The sequence below is a fragment of the Salmo trutta genome, chromosome 31 (assembly GCF_901001165.1).
Source record: "Salmo trutta chromosome 31, fSalTru1.1, whole genome shotgun sequence".
NCBI lineage: Eukaryota > Metazoa > Chordata > Actinopteri > Salmoniformes > Salmonidae > Salmo > Salmo trutta.
In genome coordinates, this window is record NC_042987.1 from 22,404,728 (window position 1) to 22,426,296 (window position 21,569).

General features: G+C 40.2%; 1 long non-coding RNA gene across 1 annotated transcript; it reads left to right on the forward strand.

Annotated features, from left to right (window-relative positions):
• The first annotated feature begins 274 nt into the window (after window positions 1-274).
• On the forward strand, window positions 275-9,604 carry LOC115169767 (uncharacterized). Its single transcript, XR_003870923.1, has 2 exons — window positions 275-526; window positions 9,262-9,604. It is a non-coding gene; the product is annotated as an uncharacterized LOC115169767 (long non-coding RNA).
• The last annotated feature ends 11,965 nt before the right edge of the window (window positions 9,605-21,569 follow it).

Genomic DNA, 21,569 nt, shown 5'->3' on the forward strand with positions numbered 1-21,569 from the left:
TTACCACTAGACACTATGACCTGAGACCATATATCTCTAGAATCCACGGTGTTTAAAGCCAGAGCTCACCACACACCTACTTATGTATTTAAAATAGAACCTCTAGCTGAATAAAATAAACATCCTGAAAATCACCACTGCGTCATAATCTTCTTTTCAAAACACAACCTACTACATGGCTATTTGAGGGTTCGGCTGGGCAGAAAACAGGAGTTTCCTCCCTCCTCTGGGGTTATTTAAGGAAAACTCAGTGTTTCCCCTCCTCTCCATGCAGTTCTGGGTGTGGTTTTGAAACTTCTGTGAATGATGTGTATGCCTTTGACTCAGTCCTTAACTTAAAGAGGGGAGGAGGAGCGTATTAGTTGGAGCACAGTTTGAGCTTGGGGTTGCATTGGAGCTAAGGAGCAACTTGTATGATCTGCTGTATTCTCTGTTTAAGCTATGGCTTTAGGATCATCACACTAAGGGCATATAAAGACAATTGGGCTTTAAATCAATCCCAAGTGAAAGCTGGCAGTACTTTTGTGTGAGTAACACAGTGCTTTTCTTCAATCTTGACATTTCTAGTGTGTGTCTAATGTAGAAATGAATTCTTATAGCAACCGTCTAACTACGTATAATAACTTCAAGATTTGTGTTGCAAATGGAAACTATGATCGTATGATATATGCTACAGTATATACTACTTTTCAGTAAGTACTTGGAGGACTTTTTGATCCTTCAGAGCGGTTTGGGTCTCCAGCATGTGTAATGTGCATTCGGTTCGCCCTTGTATTTCCTCTGTAGACCCATACAGGGAATGAATGAAATGTTATCTGCTTTCAGTTGACTTTGTACTATTTTTACATGAATTAAGATAACCTTTTAGATAAACCTATGGTATAACTGATGTAGTACCATATAGGTTCTGAAAACACCTATTATATACTGTATATGACCTGTGGAGGGAAGAGATTCAATAGCAATTCAGTGTTTTTCTTTAGACTTAGAAAGAATGCAAAGGTCAATCTGAAGATTAATTCTACGTTGAATCAAAGCCAGAAACTTTAGGATTTGCCAGTCCCCAATTAATTTCTCTACTTATTTTTTTGTCCTCAATAGTTAGTTGCGTTATCAATAAAAATATACCAAAAAGGAAAATACTTTTGTCAGTATTCAACATAATGCTGTTGTTTCCCTGTGTACTTTGGACAAGACCGCACTTTTTGTTTAGTTCTAACAATGGCCTGGAAATTCTATGGGCCAAATTTTGTTTCAATGTGTTGCAGATGTACTTGAAATGGGATCCACAACGACTATCATTTATTTTGCTTTGTGATGGTTGCAATCAGGGAAGGAATTGTACCAACATATCTCTTTTAATGCACCTCATTCAGAGGATCCCAATCCTTTTTGTATTGATGGCGGCATAGAAAGAAGTCTCATACACCTCCTATATTCAGTATGTGTGTCAAAGTCCTTTTTTGTTATAGCATGCATATTGCTTTAAATCAGACATTTTTGCATGTAGCCACATCTAACAATATTGCTAGAATCAATTAGATGTGTTTACGTGAATGTAAACCTCCCCTGCTTCGTTGCTTATATGGCTCTCCTTAAAAATGAATCAAATATGAGAGGAGGAAGGAGGGAGAAATAAACAACTAACACAGGCTTCAGAAGTTAGAATCTGTATAATGAATAAGAAAGACGGGCCATGTGCCTTGCCTTCCAGCTCTCTCTCTCTCTCTCTTCCCTTTCTCTCTGGGCTGGGTGTTGGTACAGAGGGAGGAAGTAAGCCGACTTTTCTACCTAACATCACTAAATGATTAGAACAACACTTTGGTTCCCTGTGCAGACAGTTGCTGGCCAGTTGGCCATTATACTATAGCAGGGTTCTGGGGTTCTTCAGCTAGCATTATACATCTTACAGAGATTCTCCAGCAACAGTATTTAACTGGAAGAAAATACAACTAACCTACTGTACATAATCTTACTGACTGCAGAGATATATTTTTAAAGACACTGTCCAGAATAAATGTCTTTATGTATATATACCACTACCAAAACAAATATTAATATGGTCACAGTATATGGTTATATACTCACTGAGCTCTGCTCTGAAATCTAACTTCATGTATTATTAATATGTCAATGGAGATATATCTGAACCATAGAGCGTGAACACGGCCTGTACCAAACCATTATGTTGTCGGTATTATTTACAATGAGTTCTTACTGACGGAAACCCTTGAAATCTGGACTTCAACTGGGCTCATAATAACTTTTTACATTTCATTGTAAGAATCAGGAAATTACACAAATTATCAATATTGAAAATTAATTGATTGAAAGGGAACCAATTTTACAAAAAGTTTCATATTACGGCACAATGTGTAAATGTAATCATACAATATCAGATTATTTTGAAAGAAAATCCTTGATGGTCATGAATAAATGGATATAAAACATAGCATATTGAATAGAATAAATACATGATCAAAAAATTACATATCCTCTATCATATCTTTATTTAGATATTGCTTATTTATTATTTGTTTAATCCTAAATAGAAAAAGATAATACATGTATGTCATTATATTTTGGCTGCTTCCTTGCAGTACCAATATCACTGTTGAATGTAATTCAACATTTTCCATTGAGTAATGCTTGTGGGAAGTAATGCTTGTGGGAAGAAACTGTTGATTTCCTTCGTGAATCTGTCTGGAAATGTAATTGCATGGTGTTACAGGTGGAATGTAGATTTATATACTTGATTATCCATGTGTCACGGTTTAATATGGCCTAATGTATAAATCTGATCCTAGATTGCATTTTGGATGACAAATCTACAGAATAATCAGATCTTATATTGAGCTAATAAAAAAAAGAAGTTATGAAATAGAAGCATATAGTATATTACAAACTATGCATGTATAACTATATAGAATAAAGTTAACAATACCAACACTGTCTAACCCTTACTCTTTACATCAAAGTTACGTTAGCTTCCAAGGACACCATTCCATGCAATATTATGAAGTAAGCAATATATTGCAGAGGTATTTTAAAAGGGAACGCCAAAGAGAGAATGAAAGGAGACAGATAAGAGAGGTCAGTAGAGAGATAAAAGTAGAGTAGGTGGACAAAGGGAAAGAAGAAAAGAAAGGTCAATTACAGGCGAGGAGCTAGCGTGAGAGGTTTTGTTCTCCAAATCTTGTTTACAGGAAGTCCACCAAGGTTCAACAGATGGGTGCATTCACAGAAATACATTTTATTGCATTTTTCCAAGCCTCATAAAGTCTCCAAATTCTGCCTACCTTAATACGTGTGGGAAAACAGCGTTGTTGCTGCTACTTGTCTTACCGCATCTATTCGGAAAGTGATATATGTGGGAACTCACACAGGTTCATTGCAAATTATCACTGTCGCTTTAATTTTTACATTTATTAATGACACAAAATGTGTAATTTCTATAGAGCTTAGTTTTCCTCTATTTTGTTTGGGCTGCCATGAAAGCTCAGTCATGTCATGCAACACCCAATTGGAAAAGCATGTACACACTTCATCTATTTTATTTCTCTCAAATCTTTTGCATTTTGACTACTTTCTTTGGCAGTGGTAGGCTCTGTTTCGCTTACTTTGGTCTGAGCCTGGTTTGATTTAAGTTTGTGTCCTTAAGTGTTCACCTGAACATACCCACTGGGTCCATGTTGTGAAGTAAATAAAGTTAAGGGTTATTTTGCTTCCTGGGGTTAACGTTCTGTAAGACATTTAGTGACTGAAGAGATTTCCGTGGAAGTAATTTGGCAAATGCTGCTAGCCTCAACATAATTATTTTTTGTTTACTCCACACACAAATGTAAAACATCCTAGGGAGTTTGAACTAAATACCTTTGGGCTTGTTTTTTTAATGTTTCTGATGATTATGATGATGATTACTACACTGAGTAGACAGGGGTGTTATCTATGAGTGATTAGTGTACATCAAAATATTTATGGAATTATTAGGGGTTCACAGCAAAGATATGAAACCTATTGTTATTCTTAGATTTTTTTCTTCTAATTTGGCACACAGAAACTAATGTAAAAAATATTTTACGTGTCCACTTAAACCCCATAAATCCACTCCACAGTGGCCTATCAACTTAAAACTTGTCATCGCAATAATTGACATCCCTAAGATGAACCACACTTCACATATGTCCTGTGTGGCTCAGTTGGTAGAGCATGGTGTTTACCATGCCAGGGTTGTGGGTTCGATTCCCACGGGGGACCAGTACAAAAAAAGTATGAAATGTATGCATTCACTACTGTAAGTCGCTCTGGATAAGAGCGTCTGCTAAATGACTGAAATGTAATGCTAATGCTCAAAATGATCTTCTCCTTATGAACCATATGTCAGATTCACTCCACATCTTGTATTTAAACTCATGATTTCACATGAAGGAAGATAGTTCCTACAGATAGAGTGCTTGCTTTGTTATCCAACTTACCAAAAGTATGTGGACACCTGCTCGTTGAATACCTTATTCCAAAATCATGGGCATTAATATGGAGTTGGTCCCCCTTTTCTGCTATAACAGTCTCCACTCTTCTGGGAAGGCTTTCAACTAGATTCCTGTGGGGATATGCTTCCATTCAGTCACAAGAGCATTGGTGAAGTAGGGCACTGATGTTGGGCGATTAACTCTAGCTCGTTGTCGGCGTTCCAATTCATCCCAAAGGTGTTCGATGGGGTTGAGGTCAGGGCTCTATGCAGGCCAGTCAAGTTCTTCCACACCAATCTCGACAAATGATATCTGTATGGACCTTGCTATGTGCATGGGGGCATTGATCTAAGGCTTGTGTGCAGCTGCTCGGCCATGGAAACCAATTTCATGAAGCTCCCGACGAACAGTTGTTGTGCTGACGTTGCTTCCAGTGGCAGTTTGGAACTCAGTAGTGAGTGTTGCAACCGAGGACAATTGATTTTTAGGCACTACAGCACTCGGTTGTTGTAGTTATTGCTATCATGTTGATTTGAGTAGAAAACGTGAAATAGGTGCCATTTAGTATCTCCTATTTCTACTGGAGGTTTGTCTGCCATTTTAGTGGTCTAGTTGGGTGGTTGTTATCTAGCTGCAGGTGATTTTGGCCTGGCAGTCAGGACAGGTCCCTACACTCCCTAATCGAGCCCGAGACCTAGTGTTTGAGCCTCTTTGTTCTCTTGTCTCCAACTGAAGTTATCAGTGCTGTTGTTTGCCTACATCATGGCTCCTCTGAGTGACCCACACATATCCTGCCAAACAGCCAAAGGCCCACTCCGATCTGCTCACTCCCTATGTCCCGTCTGGGCACAAAGTCAACTAGATCTGCAGCATCAGCCTAGGTCCTGGGAAACCCGCCCACACTTTCCCAATATGCAATGACTCCTTTGTCCACTGCTGTGTTTCCTCTCCGGCAAGGACACGAATGGCTTCTGACTAAGGGCCAGACCAATCACGTGCTGTCCTGTCCTCTGGCCTGCCCCCAGAGTAGAGTAGTCGTCTAGACACAACAGCTGAGACTGTGAAAATCATGGGCAATGAAGGAGAATGGTTCTAGCACTACTTAAAGACTAGGAGACAAACTCCATGATTGTCTGGCAGTCAGTGGCAGTATGTAATGCATGAGCAAATCTCAGTGTTCAGTGTTAGAAAGCGAGGTGCCAATGACTGGTCTCAAATGGAAGTGATTTAGCCTAGAGAGAGAGCTTCTGCAATTCCAGACATGTTGGAGACATCAATCTTAAAAGCGGGTACTATTGGGAAAGGACATTTTTCATCCAACTTTCATCCAGGAATCTGAAAGCACTCTTAGCGTTAATTTCCCAGAAAGATGTGTCAGCAGACAATTTCCATTTTGATCTAGATAGCATTTCGTTGTCAGTGATTTAGAGAGACTGTCCAAGTACAAACTATCCCCGAACATAAGAGTACGACATCAGAAGTTCCCAGAGTAGGTGAGTTGATTAAAGCAGACTAAAACTTGTTAGCATGTATGGGGAGGTTTGTACAGTATAAATGTAAGTGTTCTTCGTGAAACTAATATATTATGAAGGGGTGTTCACAGCACAGGGCTGATCTTCATACAGACATTGGGGAGGGATCCTACCAAGGCCATTATGACAAGGCTTCGAGATCTGTCCATAGACTTAGAGCAGCGATACTCTCCAATTTTGTGGACAGGCTTATGACGTCAAGTAAAATCTTGACATGTTTTGACAATCAACTTTTAGAAGTTTAAATAAGTTATAGTTGACTTGTGGTGAAAATAAACTTGCAATAAATAGGTCTCTGTATTATATATACACAGAAGTCGGAAGTTTATATACACCTTAGCCAAATACATTTAAACTCTGTTTTTCACAATTCCTGACATTTAATCCTAGTAAAAAGTCCCTGTCTTAGGTCAGTTAGGATCACCACTTTCTTTGAAGAATGCAAAATGTCAGAATAATAGTAGAGAGCTTTTATTTCTTTCATCACATTCTCAGTAAGTCAGAAGTTTACATACACTCAATTAGTATTTGGTAGTATTGCCTTTAAATTGTTTAACTTGTGTCAGACGTTTTGGGTAGCCTTCCACAATAAGTTGGGTGAATTCCTCCTGACAGAGCTGGTGTAACTGAAATCAGGTTTGTAGGCCTCCTTGCTCGCACATGCTTTTTCAGTTCTGCCCACAAATCTTCTGAAGGTTTGAGGTCAGGGCTTTGTGATGGCCACTCCAATACCTTGACTTTGTTGTCCTTAAGCCATTTTGCCACAGCTTTGGAAGTATGCTTGGGGTCATTATCCATTTGGAAGACCCATTTGCGACCAAGCTTTAACTTCCTGACTGATGTCTTGAGATGTTGCTTCAATATATCCACATCGTTTTCCTACCTCATGACGTCATCCATTTTGTGAAGTGCACCAGGCCCTCCTGCAGTAAAGCACCCCCACAACAGCACCCCCGTGCTTCACGGTTGGGATGGTGTTCTTTGGCTTGCAAGCCTCCCCCTTTTTCCTCCAAACATAACGATGGTCATTATGGCCAAACAGATCTATTTTTGTTTCATCAGACCAGAGGACATTTCTCCAAAAAGTACAATCTTCGTCCCCATGTGCAGTTGCAAACCGTAGTCTGGCTTTTTTATGGTGGTTTTGGAGCAGTGGCTTCTTCCTTGCTGAGCGGCATTTCAGGTTATGTCGATATAGAACTCGTTTTACTGTGGATATAGATACATTTGTACCTGTTTCCACCAGCATCTTCACAAGGTCCTCTGCTGTTGTTCTGTGATTGATTTGCACTTTTCACACCAAAGTACGCTCAACTCTAGGAGACAGAACGCGTCTCCTTCCTGAGCGGTATGACGGCTGCGTGGTCCCATGGTGTTTATACTTACGTACTATTGTTTGTACAGATGAACGTGGTACCTTCAGGCGTTTGGAAATTGCTCCCAAGGATGAACCAGACTTGTGGAGGTCTACAATTTTTTTTTTGAGGTCTTGGCTGATTTCTTTGGATTTTCCTATGATGTCAAGCAAAGAGGCACTGAGTTTGAAGGTAGGCCTTGAAATACATCAACAGGTATACCTCCAATTGACTCAAATGATGTCAATTAGCCTATCAGAAGCTTCTAAAGCCATGACATAATTTTCTGGAATTTTCCAAGCTGTTTAAAGGCACAGTCAACTTAGTGTATGTAAACTTCTGACCCACTGGAATTGTGATACAATGAATTATAAGTGAAATAATCTGTCTGTAAACAATTGTTGGAAATATTACTTGTGTCATGCATAAAGTAGATGTCCTAACCGACTTGCCAAAACTATAGTTTGTTAACAAGAAATGTGTGGAGTGGTTGAAAAACTAGTTTTAATGACTCCAACCTAAGTGTATGTAAACTTCCGACTTCAACTGTATTTTTTTGGGTGAAAATGTCTGAACATAACAGCTCACACATATCTGTTCATATAATACATCTGAAAGTCGTTAAATTGAAAATCTGTTCTTTCTTACTTAGCCCCCCCCCCCCCCTCATAGTTTGAGATGTTTACTGCTGTTAGCCTATATAAAGTCAATCCACCACAAAGTTGAAATGAAAACATTTTCCATTTCACCCATTATTAGCTCCGGGGGCGGTCAGTCAGTGACGACCACTGAAGTGTGAAAAGCCGAGAGCAGCGGAAAGAGATAACCGCACGCTGTAAACGACACAGGAAGATTAGTGTTTATTCTGGATTGGACAGTCGTATTTCCTGTTCAAGAAATCACTGTGATGGAATAAATATTTTTAGAGGCCATGTTTTGCCCTTTGATTATATTTTTGGACTGCTTGTCCAGTGTTAGGGAGGAGCGGTCCCCTGCTTCTGAGCTGTGTGAGAAGTAGGGCAAACCTTTAGTCTCAGTCCATCAGAAATAGCCACTGCTGCTCTCTCTGTATCAAGAGGTCCATGTAGATGACTGTAGCCCCTGTAAATCTATTTGTCTGAGTATTTTATACTCATCTAGGTTATTTTGTGTATATTCTGTGGCAAAGTGAGGAATTTAGTTAGTTGTGAGAAAATGTAGTAGTTATTGTGATTCTCTATTCAATCACATTTATTTATACAGCCCTTTTTACATCAGCAGATGTCACAAAAACCCAGCCTAAAACCCCAAACAATGCAGACGTAGAAGCACGATGGCTAGGAAAAACTCCCTAGAAAGGCAGGACCCTAGGAAGAAACCTAGAGAGGAACCAGGCTCTGAGGGGTGGCCAGTCCTCTTAAGGCTGTGCCGGGTGAAGATTATAAGAGTACATGATAAAGGCCAGATCATTCTTCAAGATGTTCAAAGATTACCAAAAGGGTCAAATAATAATCACAGTGGTTGTAGAGGGTGCAACAGGTCATCACCTCAGGAGGAAATGGGACTGTGTTTTCCATATATAAATAGAATGGTTGTCCATGCACAGCACTAGTACTCATTTCTGGTCATCCTCTGAAGATGCAGTGTATGTTATTTGTCCTTTTGCAAATGTCCACAACCATCTTCCACCTGGAGAGATGGGTGAAGTCGATGTCAATAGACATAAATTGTGGATAGGCTCTGTTGCACAACAACAACACCCTACACCAGTTACTGATACTTTGTTTAATCTACTGCGTCTTAAAGGTTTCACTGGGACAAATGTGTAATGATTGAAGGATGGCCAATTATTCTCTTTACCTCCATTTATTTTTTAATTCTTATTTTTATCTCTGGATTAATTATTCTCTTTCAATGTCTTTACAGTAATGATCTCAGAGTTTTAGAAGACTTCCAACATGCACACCATCCTAAGGGTGAGTATGTTTCAACGTGTAATGAGCCGGACATGAACTTTTAAGTGTTGATGTGGTTGATTCCATAATGACGTGCTAGGTAGTATCTAACATAAGTACTTCCACTGCGTGGCAGTGAGTAGCTATTGCATGTAAGGTCATTTATATGTATGTAGTGCAGTGAGGACCACAATGGAAACAAGTCTTTTGACTTTTTGTGTATATAATCCTCTGAAATGTTGGTACATGTATTTGTTGCCTGGTGTGGCTTCTTTATGTATTTTTAAATAAAAACATCAAGTGGCACACATACATCTAAATGACATAATCATTAATTTGACATCATTTGTACTGTATGTATGACTGTGAATATGCAAAATAAGTGAATTAACAGTACTGGTCATATGGTTATCAGAAAGCACATGGCCAAAGCATGTGGACAGTATAACTACATCCAGTCCAGTGCGAGGTTCTAAACAGGCATGGAGTGTGTGTTTGATCAGGTGCATCAGTGAATGTGAGCCCCCCTCCTACAGGACTGTTCCTCTGTCTGCTATCTGCCTGTCTATAAGTCAGTCTGTCTGTCTTTCCGTCAGCCTATCTGTCTGTCTCTCTCTCTCCCTTTCTCCTCCTCTCTCTCCCCATCTCTCTTTTTCTCCATCCTACATGGGGCAGCCAGTGGGATTCCTGGCAGAGTGATTTGGTATTGTGTCATAAAATCACATTGCCAGGGATTTCCAACCAGCTGCATGCCACCCACTTCAACATCATCCCCATCCAGGAGCCTGTTGTCTTCCTCAATCTTTGTCCACTGTCTCCAAGCTACATTTTCTGTCAGAAGCTCACCCGGGATGAGGATCATCACACTACTGAGGCCAATGACTCTCATGGTCAGGATGTACTGTCGATAACGGCCTCTTACTTTCCTCAGCATTTTAATAACGCCACAGACAAGCATTATTTTCTACAAATGTGAAATGTTCCATAACATCTAATTGTGGTTTCCCAGTCCCTTGCTCAGTCTCAACACCCCGCTCAGAATTGGTAAATATACTCTAGCACTTTATTCAGGCGGGGATAAACCAACAAGGATATTGTCCATAAGCCATTGTCACCAAATATCTCCACAAGTGAATGTAACTCAATGGTGATCCATATCTGAAAGCTTGTACTTTTTTAGAATAAGAAGAAAAAAACGGCAAACGGAAAAATGGATCCACAAGAGAAATGGAGGACATCTGGATCTAGTGATACAGAATTTAGAGTTTCCTGAGGTGCAGGACTTAGCCAGCTTTGTGAACAGATCTGTGAAAGCCCATGTTCACAGTGGCTAAGTTCCGCTCCTCAGAGGCCATCTCTCATCAGCAGTGAAGTGAAACCCTGGACATGATGGAGGGGCGAGCAAACACTGTGGGGAGGGGAGGGGGCAGGCCAGGGTCTCATACAGGAAGGAAACACAGGAAATGTCCCATTGGGAAAACCAGTAACAATCTAATTGTCCCATTGGGAAAACCAGTAACAATCTAATTGTGAACCATACTCCCATTTTCAATCAGGTTGGTCAAGTCGAGGGCCACGGTCAAAGCTGTTCTAAAAAGCTCTAGAATTTAGAGTGATAAACACTCTTCCTCATGCCGTGTCTTGGTTGTGTTTCGAAGTGGTTTATTTTCAGCACAGCCTATTTATCCCAGCATGTGCAATGTATTTGTAACTTCTAAGGAAATGAAATATGTCATTGCGTTATTATTTTCTGCAGTAAGACCTACCCAGTGCTTGTGTGAGTTTGAGACTCATTATTAACTACACATGTTGTATAAATAATCTACTGTGACATTGTGGATGTAAGCATTATAATCATGACGACTGCTTGTTGGAATGACTAGACCACCAGATCACACATGGACTCAGCTGTATGTATGTATATGGACAAAGGAACTGTCCATAATAACTCCCACCATCTTGTAGGTGTGCCTCCCTGTGGTGAAAATGGAGCATTGCGAGTTATGGGGCTCAACCTCCTGTGCCTACTGAGCTGATAACAGTTTGATATAATGAGCACTGGCTCAGTTCAGCAGAAACCGGAGTTATGCCTATTAACAAAATTAAGCATCAACATAATGCGTTCACATATAATGATAATCAACCAACAGAAAGCAATCAGCAAACAAGGCAGAGAGAAGAAGTTGGTTCACCCCAGTCATCCACTAGATGACCCGAGACCATGGAGGAATACTGCTCCTGTCATTTTTCCTCTAAATAGATTACAGAAGCAGAGTTTTTCCAGATGTATTTTCTACTGGAGCGTCTAGTTTTCTACATCTTGACTTCTACGTCTATTTAATGTGAAATGTTTTTTTCTCTGTGTAAGAAAGGCCCAATAAAACAACCAGTCTATGCACTAAGATAAGATTGTATAGTTCCAAAAATAAACTAGTATACATCAAAACTTTGCCTCCCTCTCTTTTTGCTTCTCAAAAGGTTATCATAGAGAAGGCCTCTAAAAGAATCATCAACGAAAATGAAGTGGAGGCATATGCCATCTATCTGTCTTATTTAAGATGGTGTTTGATGACATTAGTGCTCCTTTTTATCCAACAGAATGCTATACACTCTTAGTAAAAAAAAGGTTCTAAAAGGGTTCTTAGGCTGTCCCCATAGGAGAACCTTTTTGATTCCAGGTAGAACCCTTTTTGGTTTCAGGTAAAGCCCTTTTGGGTTCTTTGTAGAACACTCTGTGGAAAGGGTTCTAAATGGAACCCAAAAGGGTTCTACCTGGAACCAAAAAGGGTTATTCAAAGGGTTCTCCTATGGGGACAGCTGAAGAACCCTTTTAGATTCTAGATAGCACCTTTTTTTCTAAGAGTGTACGGACGGACGGACGGAGTGCACTGCTGTCTGACTCATAATCTGTCGGCACAACGTGGTCTCAGTGTATTATTCTGTACGTAAATAAGAGACACTCCATTTAGTATGATATGTCTCGTATGGTATGTATTAATCCACCATCCATGTCATATGATATGTTACAAATCGCAATTTGTACATTATGTTACGAATTTCGCAAAACATACAATATGTTAAGAATTTGCAAAATGTATGATATGTTACAAATTCCAATTTGTTGTGGCTAAAGTTAGCTAGGTAGCTATGTGGCTAATGCTAACGTTTGCTAGCTCTAGGGGTTAGGGTTAGGGTTAGGAGTTAAGGTTAGGGTTAAGGTTAGGAGATAGGTTAAAGGGTTAAGGTTAGGTAAGGATTAGCTAAAAGGGTTAAGGTTAGGGTCAGGGGAAGGGTTAGCTAACATGCTAAGTAGTTGCAAAGTAGCTAATTAGCTAAAATGATGAGATTCGAAAATGCAACCTTTGGGTTGCTACACGTTCGCGTTATACACCCCACTCCCCCAACCCTTTCGTTTTTTTCCTTAAGTAACCTTCTATCATATGTAACCATACCAAACATAACATATCATACTCATTTGAGTGTCCCGGATTTACGTTTACTATGTTACGTCTTGTCTGAGACGAGTCTGGTCGGCATCATGACACATAAAGAGACGTGTTTGGTTTTAAAGAGGTGTCAGATTCATCACAGCTGTCTTAACCTCCACACAGTTACATAATGTCAGTTATGAGGCGGCCGGGCTGCGTGCCCCTGGATCATATTTTCCTCATCTTCTCCTCATGCTCTGAGAAAAACTAGGGATTGTTGCCTCTTTGTTGTCATGATATGCAAGATTGGAGCCAATTTTCTGTCTTCAAGTAGAGTAAAAAAACAAACTTTACACATACAGTACATACTGTATGGCCGCTCTATGATAACAGTTAATATAGATTGATGTGACAAGACCCATGTTAAATTCAAAGTTATACCTCATGTCCGATACATGATAGATTTTTTCACATAGTATTACAGTAGGGGAGGGATGAACCACTAATAAATATGTCATAGTTTGACCTCAGAAGACAACCGTGCCAAAAGTGAAGGGCTTATCTGTGATTTACAATTACCTAATAACCTGTCTACCTGGAGATATTGACATGTAGCGTTTCACTTTGCTTGACACAACGCCTACGGGTGAACTTTCTGAAGGAGCCTTCATGAACAATTATACCCTTTCTCATTTACTGTAGATGTATGGTTGTGTGAGAGGAAAAGTGAAACAGAGGAAGTACTGACATTGGCTTTTAAATTTTTTGGGGGGGCAGTGGGGAAATACTGATGATCATACTGATAGATTGCGTATGTCTTTAGTTCAGTAGTTATCATCTAGGCTATGCGTGTGCTAGGACAGATTTAATTATCAGACTCACCGGTCGCTACAGAGCATCAGTGACATCACTTTGGCAGAATGATCTTCATTTTTCACAGGGGCCTCAATGTCTAGTCAATATTCTGCACCTGTATTAGAAATGAAATGCATTCAATTTAAAGTGATTGATGCTGTTTACAGCAAACTGTATCTAAAATGCAAGGCTTAAAAGGACAAAGAAATGGTAAATAGGGATATAAATCATTGCCATAAAGTGGAAATCCTTTTTTTGTGTGCATGTTAGACTAAACATTGTTTTGACCTGTGTGACTATGCTCTGACCCAAATCAGTATTGCTCTATACTGTTTTTGTCAGGTTACGATGTAGGGATAAAGTATTCTCTATCCAGTAATTCATGTGTAATTACTGTGTCAGATATTTTTCTGTCTGAATACCTGTGGCAGGTAGGCACACATCTTACCATTAGCTTGCTATTAGTTTTACTGTTTCACATGATCTCACATCACATTTCCATAGACCTAGCATCTGTCACAGGCTTTCACCTAGGCATCCGAGACTAAAATAGACCAGACATTTTGAAATGTAGCTTGTATAAAGTATTTTTCACATTTACATAAAAATGAAGGAAATGTATAATTAAGCAATAAGAGCCATGGGGGTGTGATATATGGCCAATATACCATGGCTAAGAGCTGTTCTTATGCACGACGCAATGCGGTGTGCCTGGATACAGGCCTTAGCCGTGGTATATTGGCCATACACCACAACATCCTGAGGTGCCTTATTGCTATTATAAACTGGTTACCAACGTTATTAGAGCAGTAAAAATACATGTTTTGTCATACGTGCGGTATATGGTCTGATACAACACTGCTGTCAGCCAATAAGCATTCAGAGTTTTAACCACCCAGTTTATAAATGTCAATATAACCATGTACTGTATGTACTTTAATATCTCTCTAATTCTAATAGACATCCTCACTCATTAGGCAACCACATTCAGTCTGATTTTAAAGTGTCTTTAAAAAGGCTGTTGCGTAATCTTTAAAAGCCACACATTTCAGGTAGAACACGCACATATTTGCATTAAATTCTTTTCCTTTCAGATTCATTCAAAAAAATATAGTTTTATTCCTTTAAGTCTGTGAAATAGTGTCCAACAGTCCATGAGTCATGAAATGTATGCAAGGAAGAGATGTGTATAAGAGAGAGTGGTTGGGGGAACTTTGTCTCATGTCTTCCAAACGGATGGGTACATAAGCATGATCCTGCAATTTTCATTGCCTCTAATGCCCTCTTTTTGTGGCGAGATATCTGCCTCAAGCTTTACGTGTAAAGAGATAGTTCAATATTTTGTTTATGCAAATATTTAGCCTAAGATACAATTAAGGTTGGATAAAACTGACAGCTAAAATTATGGGGATACGATTTCTCTTGCTTTTTAACAAGTGTACTTCCCCTTTCCCTGACTGGAATCTTATCATTCTCCTCAAAGATATTGTATTTTGTTGATATTCTTAACCATCGACTGAAATTGATTCCAGTGCTTAAAAAATCTGCGGGCCTAAGTCAATTAAGAACTTACACTTTGTCAGAACATGGTGTGCTACAGTGAGTTGGCCCAACTAATCACTTAAGCCTCCATAACATTATAGAAGGAGTTTTTGGCAACTGTATAGGCCTGGTGCCCATTTAGACACATAACCTCTTTTGATCTATCATAAGACAGAACTGTAATGAAAGAACAAGTGTCGTCTTTCTTGGTCAGAAAAGTGCACTAAAATGAGATTAAGATTCATGACATCACTGGTTCTGCCTGGGCAATGAAAGGAGCCTGAGCAGAACCCCTTGGGTTTCTACTGTCTTGTGTGAAAATGCTTTTTCATAGCATCATTTTGGCATAGCGTGCTGGGCCTAAACCCATTATAAAACACAGCAGTGAGTCCTCATAACAAATTAGCTGTTTTTGTTTGCAGGGTTTTGTACGGTTTATTCACACCTCTTTGGGCATCAGGGTGACTCATCGTCTGCGTTGCAAATGGCACCCTATTCCTTATGTAGTGCACTACTTTTTAACCTGAGACCTATGGGCCGTGGGCAAAAGTAGCGCACTACATAGTGAATAGGGTGGTATTTGCAACGCAAACATTCTCTCTCAGTTTAGGCTCTACCCAAGAAAACATACTCCCTCCTCAGCAGGAGTGGTGAAGCATCAACCCCTGAGAAATGATGTCGCACAACACTTGTTACACCTATAGCATGACATTTATTTATTTATTCATACATTTTTTTTACCTTTATTTAACTAGGTAAGTCAGTTAAGAATAAATTCTTATTTACAATGACGGCCTACCCCGGCCAAACCCTAACCCAGACAATGCTGGGCCAATTGTGCGCCGCCCTATGGGACTCCCAATCACGGCCAGCCTGGAATCGAACCAAGGTCTGTAGTGTCTTAGACCGCTGCGCCACTCGGGAGCCCGTTACCTCACAGAATACAACACTTCCTTATTCACCACTTTTTGCTCCAAACAACAATATTTGTGTTTTAGTCATTCATGTATCTGTCATTCTTCTGAAGATAGAATGGATTCGATTTTCCAGTTAACTTGAAGTACTAGTAGACTAGAGGAAGTGAAGTGGTCATACACTATACTAACTAGCTTGAATATTTCAAAGTGACATTTCAATGGGTGTGGTCATTTCTGTAGAAATCCTCTATACCTGGACTATACGCCTGAATCAGTAACAGAGTGACTCACACACACACACACATACATGCACACACACACACACCCTGCCAAGGCCAACGTAGATGCCTACTCCAAATGGAATGACGGGAACAACAGATCTTGGATGTGACCACACATTACTGCTGTTACTTAGGCTTTCTTTCCATGACTGCACTGACGTCCTGGCACATCCTCTCAGACTGTGCTCACACCCTGTGCTCACCCACAACCTACAGCCATCATAGCATCCCAAATGAAAAACACTACATCTTATGCATGGACTGTTTCTGACTGACTGTGTGTGTGTGTGTGTGTGTGTGTGTGTGTGTGTGTGTGTGTGTGTGTGTGTGTGTGTGTGTGTGTGTGTGTGTGTGTGTGTGTGTGTGTGTGTGCCTGTGTGCATGTCTTTGTGCCTGCATGTGTGTGTGTTAGTGGCGATTAACTGTTTTCAGACTGCAGTGAAAGAAGTAGACTTTTTGATTTTGCTTCATAATCAGGGACTCTCTAAATCTTGCATCACTGTCATCTAGAAAAAACAGCAAAGGTGGTGGCAGAGGTGGGATTTTAGTAACATAATCTTCTCTTGGATCTTTAGAAAGATATTGTGCTAGACAAAGAAGAGTTAGAAACGTTGAATATTTTGTTATTATATAGAATTAAGATGCCTTGACAACTCTCCATCGATGATGATCATTAATTATAATCGCTGCTAACATTGGGGGGGGGGGGGGAGTTTGGCAGAAGCAGTGTAAATATTTGCCTGTGACTGAGTTACAGATCACACACACATCTACAGGTCATATGTAATCTATACACAAATCTACTTTAACATAAATACAACTTACTTCATTTACATTATCATTAGTTTTATGAATGGCAAGGAATAACACAGGGCTCCATTTGTTGAATATGAGATTCATCAACCTCATGTTATTTATTTGTGTATTCAGTGAATTTGGTTTTCATTAGAGAGTGTGTGCTTCGATGATCAGAGTGGTTAAGCGCCATTCTGAGCCATGCTAGCCATAATTATATAGCATCAAGTTGATGTTAAATGAGCATCATAGGGTCTCCAGGTTCAGCTGCAGACATGGAATTCTGTGGTTTCTGACAATAAAAGCAATGCATTAATAAGTCTGAGGGCTGTTTTTATTGGACACACTTGCAATCACCTGCACTACATTTGTTTACCTCCACCTTACCCAACAACCTAGACCCACTACAGTTTGCATATCGCCCCAAAAGATCCACGGACGACGCGATCGCCATTGCACGGCCCACTGCTCTATCCCACCTAGACAAGAGAAATACCTATGTAAGAATTCTGTCATCGACTACAGCTCAGCCTTCAACACCATAGTGCCCTCCAAGCTCATCACTAAGCTCAGGGCCCTGGGTCTGAACCCTCCCTGTGCAACTAGGTCCTGGACTTCCTGACGGGCTGACCCCAAGTGGTGAAGGTAGGCAACAATACCTCCGCCACGCTGATCCTCAACACAGGGGCCCCTGTACTTCCTGTTCACCCATGACTATGTGGCCACGCACGACCCCAACTCAATCATCAAGTTTGCTGATGACACAACAGTTGTCACGTCCTGACCATGGTAAGCTGTTATTTTCTATGTTGGTTTGTTTGGGATGATCTCCAATTAGAGGCAGCTGGTCCTCGTTGTCTCTAATTGGGGTTTTTCTTCCTGGGTTTTGTGGGTGATTATTTTTGAGTAGTGTTTGTTTCTCCTCTGCGTCACGGTTTGTTATTTTGTTTATTCAGTTTATTTATGTATTTGCAAAGTTTCACAGATTAAATAAAATGTGGAACGACACACACTATGCACCTTAGTCCTCTCATTCCTACGACAGCCGTGACAACAGTGGTAAGCCTGATTACCAACAATGACGAGACAGCCTACAGGGAGGAGGTGAGAGCACTGGTGGAGTGGTACCAGGAAAATAAATTCTCCCTCAAAGTCAACAAAACGAAGGAGCTGATCATGGACTACAGGAGACAGGAGAGAGCCCGCCCCCATCCACATTGACGGGGCCGCAGTGGAGAGGGTCAAAAGCTTCAAGTTCCTCAGCGTGCACATCACTGACGACCTGAAATGGTCCCTTCACACAGGGCTCAACCACAGGAGGTTGAAGAAATTTGCCTTGGCCCATAAGACCTTCACAAACTTCTACAGATGCACCACTGAGAGCATCCTGTCGTGCTGTATCACCACCTGGTATGGCAATTGCACCATCCGCAACTGCAGGTCTCTCCAGAGGGTGGTGCGTTCAGCCCAACGCATCATCAGGGGCACACTGCCTGCCCTCCAGGACATCTACAGCACCCAGTATCACAGGAAGGCCAAGAAGATCATCAAGGACCTCAGCCACCCGAGTCACAACCTGTTCACCTAGCGACCTTCCAGAAGGAGGAGACAGTACAAAGTACAGGTGCATCAAAGCTGGGACCAGCTTTTATCTCAAGAAGTTAAACAGCCAACCTCCGCCCACTAGCCAGCCTCCGCCCAGTACCCTGCCCTGAACCTTAGTCACTGTTAGTAGCCGGCTACCACGCAGTACTCTACGCTGCACCTTAGAGACTGTTTTGCCCTATTTACATAGTCATAGAACACTGGTAACTTTAATAATGTTATATATGTATATACTGTATTCTAGTCATGGCTTATCCTATATAACTACTGTTACTACTGCTGTACAAACCTTTTCAATTCATATACTGTCCATACTGTCTATACACACCATTATATATACAGTCAAAAGTTTCGTCACACCTACTCATTCCAGGGTTTTTCTTAATTTGTACTATTTACTACATTGTAGAATAATAGTGAAGACATCACAACTATGAAATAACACATATGGAATCATGTACTAACCAAAAAAGTAACCAAATCTAAATATATTTTATATTTGAGATTGTTCAAAGTAGCCACCCTTTGCCTTGATGACAGCTTTGCACACTCTTGGCATTCTCTCAACCAGCTTCCAGAGGTAGCCACCTGGAATGCATTTCAATTAACAGGTGTGCCTTGTTAAAAGTTAATGTGTGGAATTTCTTTCCTTCTTAATGCGTTTGAACCAATCAGTTGTGTTGTGAAAAGGTAGGGGTGGTATACAGAAGATAGCTCTACTTGGTAGAAGACCAAGTCCATATTATGGCAAGAACAGCTCAAATAAGCAGAGAGAAACGACAGTCCATCATTACTTTAAGACATGAAGGTCAGTCAATACGGAACATTTCAAGAACTTTGAACGTTTCTTCAAGTGCAGTTGCAAAAACCATCAAGCGCTATGATGAAACTGGCTCTCATATGAGGACCGCCACAGGAAAGGAATACCCAGAGTTACCTCTGCTGCAAAGGATAAGTTCATTAGAGTTACCAGCCTCAGAAATTACAGCCCAAATAAATGCTTCACAGAGTTCAAATAACTGACATGTCCCAAAATCAACTGTTCAGAGGAGACTGCATGAATCAGGCTTTCATGGTCGAATTGCTGTAAAGAAACCACTACTAAAGGACACCAATAAGAAGAAGAGACTTGCTTGGGCCAAGAAACATGAGCAATAGACATAAGATCTCCACATGTATGGTTCCCACCGTGAAGTATGGAGGAGGAGGTGTGATGGTTCTTTGCTGGTGACACTGTCAGTGATTTATTTAGAATTCAAGGCACACTTAACCAGCATGGCTACCACAGCATTCTGCAGTGATACGCCATCCCATCTGGTTTGCGCTTAGTGGGATTATCATTTGTTTTTCAACAGGACAATGACCCAAAACACACCTCCAGGCTGTGTAAGGGCTATTTGACCAAGAAAGAGAGTGATGGAGTGCTGCATCAGATGACCTGGCCTCCACAATCACCCGACCTCAACCCAGTTGGAATGGTTTGGGATGAGTTGGACTGCAGAGTGAAGGAAAAGCAGGAAGTGTTCAGCATATGTGGGAACTTCTTCGAGACTGTTGGAAAAGCATTCCATGTGAAGCTGGTTGAGAGATTGCAAAGAGTGTGCAAAGCTGTCACTTTGAAGAATTTGTTTAACACTTTTTTGGTTACTATATGATTCCATGTGTGTTATTTCATAGTTTTGATGTCTTCACTATTATTCTACAATGTAGAAAGTAGTAAAAATTAAGAAAAACCCTGGAATGTGTAAGTGTATCCAAACTTTTGACTGGTACTGTATACATACAGTATATATATATATATATATAGTAAACAAAAATATAAATGCAAAATGTATATATATTCCAGACTCTGACATTGCTGGTTCTGATATTTCTTAATTTCTTTATTTTTAACTTTTGGATTATGTGTCTATTGTTTTATATTGTTGGCCACCACATGTCTATTCTGGCCAGGCTATGTTGTGATTGAGTCTAATCTACCAATAATCTAGACTCATTAGGTATTCATCCATTAGTTGAACTCAGGGAAATATGTTCTCATGGTCTGTAACCTGGCCAATCTGTATTAGCAAATCAGTTTAAACACTTTTTAGGCCTAATGCGAAACCAAATGACTCATTTAGCCTTTTCAAAGCCCCCTACAAATGAAAGAGCAAACTGTTACAGTTTTTTACCAAATTGTCCAATGACTGTATTTTCCCACAAGCTGGGTTAAATGGCAGATAAAGTAACTATTGCTCTTCCCGTAAAATGGTGTCACTTATCCTCCATCCACACAAAACAAGGTAATGATGTCCTCAGGCAGGTCCCAGGAACATCTTGGGGGGCAAGCTGGGCATTCGAAATAAATGGTGGAAGGTATCAAGCTCAAATCATTGATTACACTAAATAACATAATGAGTCACAGTAACAAATTGTTGAATTTGATTTGAGAGTCATAATATATTAGGGTGACCACATTTAAAATACCAAAATGCAGGACAACAGGATGTTATTGTGGGACATTCGCCAGACAGTTTAGCCTACATTAATACAAGTATTTGGCAGTTTTGGACGGATGATACTTTTTGTGGACTATTCAGCTAACCATCCTAAAATATCATAAGAAATTAGGTGGTGTTTTTATGTTAAGTTGAATGCTGATGAATCATTACATGATCTTCCAAGACTGATTCAAATCAAATCACATTTTATTTGTCACATGCGCCGAATACAAAACTGGATCTTACCGTGAAATGCTTATCTGCAAGACCTTGAATATAACTTTCCTAAACGAGCACTATGCACCAATGTGGGAAGTGGCGGATAACACTGTATACATTCATTGGTCATTTCGGAGGTTCAAAAAACATGCCA